This window comes from Lepidothrix coronata, unplaced genomic scaffold, assembly GCF_001604755.1.
Source record: "Lepidothrix coronata isolate B3197 unplaced genomic scaffold, Lepidothrix_coronata-1.0 Scaffold22, whole genome shotgun sequence".
Taxonomy (NCBI): domain Eukaryota; kingdom Metazoa; phylum Chordata; class Aves; order Passeriformes; family Pipridae; genus Lepidothrix; species Lepidothrix coronata.
The window spans coordinates 6,030,745-6,040,290 of NW_016690202.1; the positions used below are offsets into that span (position 1 = coordinate 6,030,745).

Consider the following 9,546-nt stretch of genomic DNA (forward strand, 5'->3'; position numbering starts at 1 on the left):
CGTGCTGTGTTTTTTACACTTGAAGAAAGGCCTCTGAGCCCATGATTTCTTTCCCCATCCTAGTAAACTGTATTTTGAACCAATTGACCTGCAAGTACAAACAAACCAAACTTTTTTATGAAAGTAGAAACATGTTAAATAATTCCTCTACATTTTCTTCCTCTAGTCTCCTTCCTGATTCTACTGTGAAAATGTATAACATTACATTATGATGCAAATGAGTGGTTTCTTTCTTTATAACACTAAAGTACCTTGGAGAACAGAAGTTTCTGCATTTTAAAAATTATTATTTTGTGGCATTTTCAATATTATTTACTATTATTAAGTGGCTTTTCATTAGTTAAATTTCCTTAGCATCGATTTTCAACATGATGCCAAGATTTTCTCACATCAGTGGCCAAGGTGATTCAAACCAAAACATCAGACTACTGAGTGGTGCATTAAAGCACATACAACTAATCAATTCCCAATTGGACATGAATTATATTCTAAAAGTATAACTTTTCCATCAGATCCCTAAATAGTTATCAATTACAGCTAACTATAATAATGATACATTTCTAGTCCAAGTGATCTTGGAAATGGTGGGAATACAGCACCCAATACAGCTTACTTAGAAATAAGCTTAGTAATCCTGAATAGGATTGCAGCTTGATGTACTAAGTTCAAACGCACACAAAACCCCCAACTAAACAAACAAAAAACCCAAGAAAGAATACTATCCTAAGACTGAATGGCTGTACAGACAAATTCTTTTGTTCTACCAAAGAAAGAAAAGTACTTGCCACCTTTTAATGTTTCTGTCCATCAGTAGATACTGTAGTGGCCTTTTCGTGCTCCCACAGATATTAAAAGATCACTTAAGAACGCTTATGTCCACTGCTCCTAAAGTTTTTTTTTTTTTTCCAGTTGATATTACTCAAAGGTCTATGACTCTGCATCAACAACAGGATGACAACGTAAGTACTCAAAATCCATGGCAATGATTCATAAATTCACTTTCAGAGAGCTATGTCATAACATTTAAATTCAAGCTGAATTGAAGCCTTAAAAATCTGAACACTAATTCTTCAGAAAGCAAAACAAAAAAATAATTCACAAATCTGTGCCTGTAGCACAGTATGCCATATAGTCTACTATATATGCAGTTTTGAAAAGTAATCAGAGTTGTCTTACTACTTCACCCGCTGAAATAAGAGGTAGAACACTTTTTAATTTCAACAAAAGCTGAATTACTCTGCTGCAGAGATCAGTTTAAAGAATTGTAATAAATCCAGCTCAGGAGATGCTTTCACAAAAGTAGTTATCAGACACTGGCACTATGCATATAGGGTAGCAAGCACTATCCCAAACCAAAGGAGAAGACTGAAAGACAATGCACCAAAGAGTCCTTCCTTCTTTTTCTTTCACTGGAGACGCCTCACCTCTTCAACAGCTACCAGGTAACACAGAAAGCAAAACATGAACCATAACCCCCTTCTTTGGGTCTGTGCACTCCAAGACTGTGCCTTCCCTTATCCCTATCATGATGAGGGACAGCCAAGCCTTTCAACATGTTCTCCCCCACAACTTCCTTGACACAATTCCAGGAAAAAATTCACTTACTATCAAGTCTGAGTAATCACAAGGCCACCCAAAGGCTACCTACATTTAAGCTCTGTTCTTCCCTGCCAGCCTTTCCCTCTTTGCATGGCCATGGTATTTGGAGCATCACCTGCCAGTGGCACCATGATGAAACACTCAGAAGCCACTCCCTACCCTGACATCCCACTCCTGATGAGTCAGTCTGGGTGGAAAGGAGTGTGATGGAGAGGGGAAGGGACAGGCACAAAAAGCTAGAGGGATGCTTCACCTCAGCTTCACTGACTCCTAAGGTTTTTGTGTCTCACAGCTGTTTGTGAGAAGGACACACTCTAACACAGTAGTAAGCCATCAACATAACAACTCATTTTCTAAATAGAGCACAAATGCATAGGAAGTGCTGGTGTTACAGTTTTTGTAGTTATCTGGATTTAGTTCACAGACCAAAGTGGTCTGTGGTGATTTATGGTAATAAATTCTCATTGGAAAAGAAAACCAAACAGAGATTTAATAAGGAAATAATAACCAAGAACTTGAAATTAGTCTTGGAAAAACAGGTACATTAAGAATCCCAGTTGCAATAAAGGAAGACAATGTGCTTTCAAAACTGAAAACAAAAAATAAACTTTTCGCTCCATTTATAGAGAATCTCTTCCCCTCCATGTCTGCCAGCATCTCAGAACTTATGCACTGTTGAGAATAATAAATATCTCACATTTGCATCCACTGTTTAGGTAATTTGTATCTATTTCTTGACAATTATATTCTTGGACACAGGGCTTTACTCCAAACTGCAATACTCTGATAATATCACATTCTTCTACGGCCCAGATGGTCAACCAAGGAAAAACAGAAAAGGGTCACACAATCTCAAAGTTTCTAGTTCTCAAGGATTGTTATGCCCTCTTGATACAGCACGAACAAGCAAGGCGAATGATAGCTAAAGGAGGTCCTCCACAGCACTTGAGACAACCAGCCCCCAAACATGATTGAGTTTCTCAGAGTTAGTACAATGAAATCTACTAATTACTTATTACTTGCATCACTATAATTCCTAGGAAGATTAGTCACAGAAAGGAATGCCTTTGTGTGAGGGACTGTATAAACACAGAGGAGAGCACAATCACTGATACTGCTGCAACTGCCATCAAAAGGAGAGCCGTTATCAGTGGACAGGATGATGTATATTCTAGTGTAGCTAGGACCGAACATTTTTACCATACTGCCAGAGAAACCTTCTCAAGTTTATTATGTTAATTAAGATCTCCTCAGATTCTTCTCTATTAGGACCTTAAGCATCAGAGCTGTGCTACTGCAAGTGCTTGCTGTAACAGAACAGCAGCTTTCCAGGAGGAACGCTATTCTCATTAGGGCTAGCTACAAACTTCAGAAAAGCTGCTTGAAAAAACCCAACACAAATCTGGCAGCACTGACTACCAGAATCTGAGGCACACTTTCTTACATGCTGTCAATCGCCAACAGCATCCCTGCCTAGTAGCAAAAGGCTCCTGCAAACCCTGATCCATGGCACCTTTTATTCACAATGCTACCCTGTTCTCCTTGCTTATAATAACTTCGGACTTTACAGGAGTGCAGCCACAATTGCTAACACTGCAGTGTCGGCAATGATGAGACCTTCAGTGCATGCAGGACGTGAGAAAACACCAACAGTGTCTCCATGCGAGCTGGCGGCAGTGCGAAGGCAGAGGCACGGAGCCACGGACACCTGCCCTGCTCTGGTGCCCTCGCTGTGACCGCCACTCGCGGGGCAGTGCGGGCGGCCACCACACGCTGCCCGGCCAACGACCCGGGGGCACCTACCGCCACCCTTATCGCCACGGCTCACCCCACAGACCTCGCAGCTAAAGCATGAGCAGCTTCAACCGGGGCCAAAAGCGAACCAGAGAAGGAGAACACAGCTGAAAGCCATGACTTTCAAGTCTATTAAGTTTAAGAGGCTGGAGTTGCTAGCAACATACAAGCCAGCAGATGAACATAGCTGTCACCTCACCAAGCACTACACGTCTGGTTTCGTGCCAACGGGGCCACCGCCTAAATGACGGGAAGACCCGGGCGGGACACTCCTCGGCATCGGGGCCACGGACCTCGGTGGGGCAGCCCCGCATCACTCTGGCCGGCACACCCGGCCGACCTCGGCTTCCCGCCCGCACCGCTCCCGCCCCCCTTCACCGCTCCACTCCGCTCCCGCCGCCAGAGGGGCGGCCGGCGGGCAGGCTCTCCGCTCCATAACCTCCCTCCGTGGGTACCTATCTCCGGTTATTCACGAGCGGGATGACAAATCTCCGGGACGGGTGTCTGTCCCGTCCTCCCAGACAGCGCTGCGTCCTCATCTCGACGGCGGACCGGCCGGCGAGGTGAGTAACCGCGAAATGACTGCACCACGAGAGCGTTTGTTTTGCTTTCCCTTCTTCTCCGCCCTCCGCGCTCTGGCACGGAGGCCGTGAGCCGCCGACTCACCCTGTCCCCGCCCGGGCGGGCGGCGCGGGGCTCGGGGCAGCTCCGGCCAGCGGGGCAGCGGAGAGGCCGCGCCGCCCCGCACGCCCCCACCCGCGGGCAGCCGGCGGGTTGCGGAGCCGCCGCTCGCCCCGGGCCACTCACCTCCCGGCGGCAGCGCAGCTCCCGCGCAGCCCGGGCGGCCGTGCCCGCGGCTGTCATGTGCCCGCCGGCCCCGGTTAACCCTTGCCGCGGCGCTGCCTCCGCCGCGCGGGGGGGCGGCGAGTCCCGCCGCCAGCGCCCCCCTCCGTACCGCCTCGCACCGCGGGGACGAGGTGGTTTGCGGACGGGGCACGGCTTTCCAAGGGGGGGGGGCTCCGGCACCGGGAGCGGCACCGGGAGCGGAGCCGCCATCGCGGAACGGGCGCGGGGGCGGGGCCNGGGGGTCGCGCAGGGGGGGCTTGACGAGTTGGCTCTGTAGGGGCTGGAAGATGCCTAGGGGGAAGCTGGGTGGGGCTGCAAAGGCGCTGGGGGTAATGGGGGTCGGAAGGGCGCCCAGAGGCCGGAGGTGTTTGGAGGACACCGTAAGGGCGCTGAGGGGAGTGTGTCTGTCTGTGTGCGTATGTGGGTCTCTGCGTGCGTGTCTGTGACGGGACTGGGGGAGCAGCGGGGCCGCACGGAGGCTGGAGGGGGATGTTTAGGAGCTCTTTAGGGGCTGCAGCCTAGCCGGAAGGTGATCTGGGGGCTCCACACGGGCTTTAAAGCGACTGCGTGGGGGATTGCAGGGAAACTGTGAGGGGACCTGAATGGGACCTCTGTCTGTAGAGTGTACGATAAAATGTAGGACAGAGTAATAGTACAGGGGAACAAGGGGAACAGGACTTCGGAAGTGGAAAGGAGATGAAGGGGCTGTATGCCTAGTGGCACTTCCCTGAGCACATCTTAGAAAACTGTGGTGTAAATATAGGAGATTTTCTCGACTATAAGGAGATTTGTATATACCAGAGGACTATCAAATGTGATAAAACTGGAAAGAATATATTTGGGCAGATCTGCTGCTGCCATCCACTCACCCAGAAAGGCACAGGAACATATTTGCCTCAGGCTGATGATGAGCCTCTTGCAGAAACAATTGCAGTCAAGAGGTACATGCCGCAAAGAGCACCCATTTCGCTGGAGAAGACTCCTACACACTCAGGGCATGGCCCAGCAGTTGAAACATACTGGTTGTTTCAGTTTGGGTCAGTTTTATTCCACTCCACTGTAACCGGGGAATTGAGAGTGTAAATGAGATGACGATGAAGGTGAATAAAGCAGGTGAAAAGCCAGGCTAAGAGCAGCAAATTGCCCTATTCCTCTACTGGCATGACCATGCAGACTCCATGGCAGGGCACCCTGTCAGCAGGGAAGTCTACAACCAAGGGAGCCTACTAGTATGCATGGGCACTCAAAGACTGCAAGAGTACAGCAGGTTCAGGCCTTTCATGGCAAGCATGATCAGCCCAGCATTTAAAAAAGTTGTTAATCCCAGTTGTCCAAGAATGACAATGGCACTGTGGCTGTTCTCCATGCTTCTTGCAAGGTGAAGGGGAGCCTGTATCCTTGCTGTGCTGCAACAGCTGTTAGGAGGAGGGTTGAGGACTGGGGAGAGCGTCTTGGTATGCCCAGATCACTGTGCTCCTCAAGGCTAGCCTCGATCCTTAGCCGAATAAACTCTTCTGAGCTATAGCTCCTTTGCCATTCACTCGTATTACATCAAATAAATGTGATTGTGAAGTTCATAAGAAGCCGATATTGTATGTTTTTTACATACCCAGAAAACAGCAGAGATGTTGAGGCTTCAGGCTTTTTTGTAAGGTTACATTGCTTTCCAGTCTTTTTCTTTGTAAGTACGCTTAGGCAGTGAGTCACTTGTAAATAAATTTACTATGTATAGCACATTTAAAACAGAAGTATTTGTAAGCTGTATCTCACTTAAAAATCATATTAAGAGAACTGACAACTGAAGTGATCTTTACCACATGTAAGCACAGAATTTACTTGAGAGCCCAATGAGTTTTTTGTTTACAGTCTCTTTATTGGTATCATATGCCAGAATTTTCTATGCAATTATAATTTAATCAGAACTCATCACTAAAAAGTTCAAGGACTCTGCCTGGACTGACATGATAGACATGGTAATTGAAAATGAGTAATACAGTTTCAGGCAACAAAAAAGTGCATATATTGTCAAAGTGCTCTTTGTAATTCAGATCTACCAAATAAATTGTGAGTTTGCTTTAAAGAAATTGCTTTCAATAAATACCAGTGCTATCAGAAACCAAATCTTACAGCCATTAAAAAAATCTGTTTGCTTTATTTTGTCATTTTTATGTATGGGAAGTAATTTGCCTTTTTTAGTTTTTCAACTGAAAAAAGTGATGGATCCTAGCAATGTACCACCTTGGGAAACACATGATCTAAAACACAGGGTAAAGGCAACCTTTACACACAGGGTAAGTTTTTGCTGTCATGGGTGCCTGCTGAGCAGTCTTGAGCAGGAAGCAAAGAGAACAATCATATTAACAAAGTTAACATTAGACACTGCAACTCATATCTAAAGATAATTCTTAATTTTTGATGTTCTGAAGAAGCAATTGAAGTTTATGCAAAATATGCCAGGATATGTATTAATATCAAAATATTAAAAGTATCGAAAATAAGTACATTCAAAGTTTTCTTGGTAGGTAACACCACTGCATGTCCGTATCTGTCATACACCGTTGCATGTTCATACCCATACTCATTTCTCACACAAAACACTCATCCTGATTCAAAAAAGGCTATGCCTTAGTCCTTTCAAAAAGCATGTATCTAATGGAAGTAGTGGACTCGGGAAACTTCAGTTAAGTTCACTGTGTCAGAATCCATGGCAACATCTGTGCACTTCTTCTGTCATATGTCCAAGCCCTGAGTGTAAAAATTTATTTTGTAACCTCAGTCCCAGTTCAATTTTCTTAGTTCAGTAAAAACGTTTAGTTACCTCTCAAGGAAATGTATAATTAAACCCTATATGAGGTTACAGGTAAGTTAAATTAAGCCTTCAGTTTACAAACTGTCAAACTCAGAAGCATTTTCCCACCTTTTTTTTTTTTTTTTTTAGAAAAAGATGTGCTCTTTTTCTTCTTTTTCTCTGTCCCAAAGTCTGTTGCAATAACACTGTGTCCATCAGTTCTTGTGAAGTGTCTTCCTAGCCTGATTCTGGTTGTATTATGCCATTAGGTTTGTTGTCCTAAGGAGTGTTATTCCCAGGCATGCAGGAAAAGACACTTGCTCAAATAAATATTCATCTCCTTTGTCCTAGAGAAAGACCATTTTTATGAGGGAGCCCTGACAGGAGATGGTCAGTGGCTAAAGCCATCTGAAAAGGGCTCATTCAATGGGGAGAAAGAAATTGCCTGAAGAGGAGACTATTTATTTTTTTTGCTGGTATTTTTGGAGGCTTTTTTGAGTAAGGGAATGTCATGGTTTAACCCCAGCCAGCAACCAAGCCCCAAACAGCCTCTCACTCGCTCTCCCACCAGCAGGATTGCCGGGGGGGTGTGGGGGGTGGGGGGTGTGTGAGATTTGGAAGGGTAAAAGCTAGAGAACTTGTGTGTGGAGACATATACAGTTTAATAGGGAAAGCAAAAGCTGCCCATACAAGCAGAGCAAAACATGGAATTAATTCACAGCTTCCCATGGGCACACAAGTGTTCAGCCATCTCCAGGAGAGCAGGGCCCCACCACATGTAACGGTTACTTGTGAAGACAAACACCATCACTCCAAACCTCCCCCTTCCTCCTTCTTCCCCCCAGCTTTTTATGCTGACCATGATGTCATTGGTCTGGAATATCCCTTCAGTCAATTTGGGTCATCTGTCCCAGCTTTGTCTCCTCCCAACCTCCCATGCACGCCCAAATCCCTCACCAGTGTGGCAGTAGGGAAAGGCCTTGGCTCTGTGCAATCAATCCTCAGCAATAACAAAAACATCTCTGAATTATCATTTGTGTTCAACACAAATCCAAAACATAGCCTCATACTAGCCACTGTAAAGCAAATTAACAAGGAATGTGATAATCTGAGGATACAGCTGGTTTAAGTTTCCTTCATCTCTTTCTTCTGTATACCAGTAACAGCAGAACTGAGTTTTTAGGAGACAAAACTAGGTAGGAAGACTGTAAGACAAATTATTTTTGTTGCATTTCTGTAGCAAAACTGAAAATATATTTTGACCCCAACACCTTGGAAACAGTGGCAGGCAATTTAACTGGAGGACATAGAATCTCAAGAGTACCTGGAATACATTGATACTTGGTTAGAGAACACTAAAAGAACTGGAAGGGATTGCCTCTAGATGCCTCAGATGTACTGACTAGAATGGAACCCAAGCCTGAACATTCACTTCTCAGATGCAAACAGATATGCAGAAGCTTTTTCAAAATTTTTTTTTGTGGCAACTGATTAAAAAAAAAATTCTTGTTAACTGAGCATTTTGGTCTAATTCTTTAATTTTTCCTCAGATCTTCCATTTCATATCAATTTTCCTAGTTACTGTGTAACTGAGAATAATACTTTTGGTAGTTAAGGTGATAAGACAAAAATGAAAGTAATCACTGGAATTCCATCTTGAATAACATAATGTATAACAGGTATCTTTTACTGACACCAATATATTTGAATATCATAGAATTGGATTTTCCTAGTTTAGCAGCAAAAGCAAGTCTTGCACCTCTCCCATCTCAGCTTAGACTGACTCCTTGGCAAGAAGGAGCTCTGCAAGGGTGTGATCCCATCATCCATGGCCCAGCATCTCAGGGCTGATACCTCTTTCTGTTTACTAGAACAAATTGGGTATTATGGCATGAATTCTGGGGCCAGATCCTTTTTTTTTCATCTTTCCAATGACCGGTCACAGGTTGCATTTACCTGCTCATCATATGAGATCGAGGAGGGCTGTCTGATATTATCATGTCACATCAGGGCCACAGAGCTTTGTTTTCTGTGTAATTCAATTTCCCATTTATATATCCAGATTTCAAGAACAATACTTTTGTAGTGCATTTTACTTGCTACACGGGAGATAAGACAATATATTTCTTGTCTTCATTGCAATAAACTAACACTATGAAAACCATATTGCTAAGATCTCCAAAACTCCTAGTAGCATCTAGACATCCTTAAACAAATCGTTTCCTCTCCTTATAGCTCCAGCGATTCACCCTGGACTCTGAAGTGATGTATAAAGGCTGTTCCATTCACACTCTTTAACGTAAGCTCTCAGGTGGAGAGAAAGCTGTCAGTGGAATAAATATGAAGAAAATATAGGCATGCTACTTACCTCCTCAAATAAATTGAGTTTTATTCTCCAGTATTCTTATACAAACAAAACAAGATTTGTTCAATTAAAATGTAGACCGGTTTTATATGGTATGAACACAAATGCAGAACTGTTACAAAAGAATGCAGTCACTTTCTATAACAGTACAATA

At 44.5% G+C, this 9,546-nt stretch overlaps 1 protein-coding gene across 10 annotated transcripts in view; it reads right to left on the bottom strand.

Moving 5' to 3' along the window:
• Positions 1 to 4,238, bottom strand: part of GLIS3 (GLIS family zinc finger 3) — a 175,160-nt gene extending 170,922 nt beyond the window's left edge. For 9 of the 10 annotated variants that reach the window (XR_001873743.1, XR_001873742.1, XR_001873741.1 and 6 more), the window contains exon 1: positions 4,201 to 4,238. The gene's annotated coding sequence lies outside the window, so the exon portion shown is untranslated. Of the gene's footprint in view, positions 1 to 3,848; positions 3,997 to 4,200 lie in introns of those variants that run through there. The other variant, XM_017808296.1, reaches the window with a different exon arrangement.
• Positions 4,239 to 9,546: the final 5,308 nt, after the last annotated feature.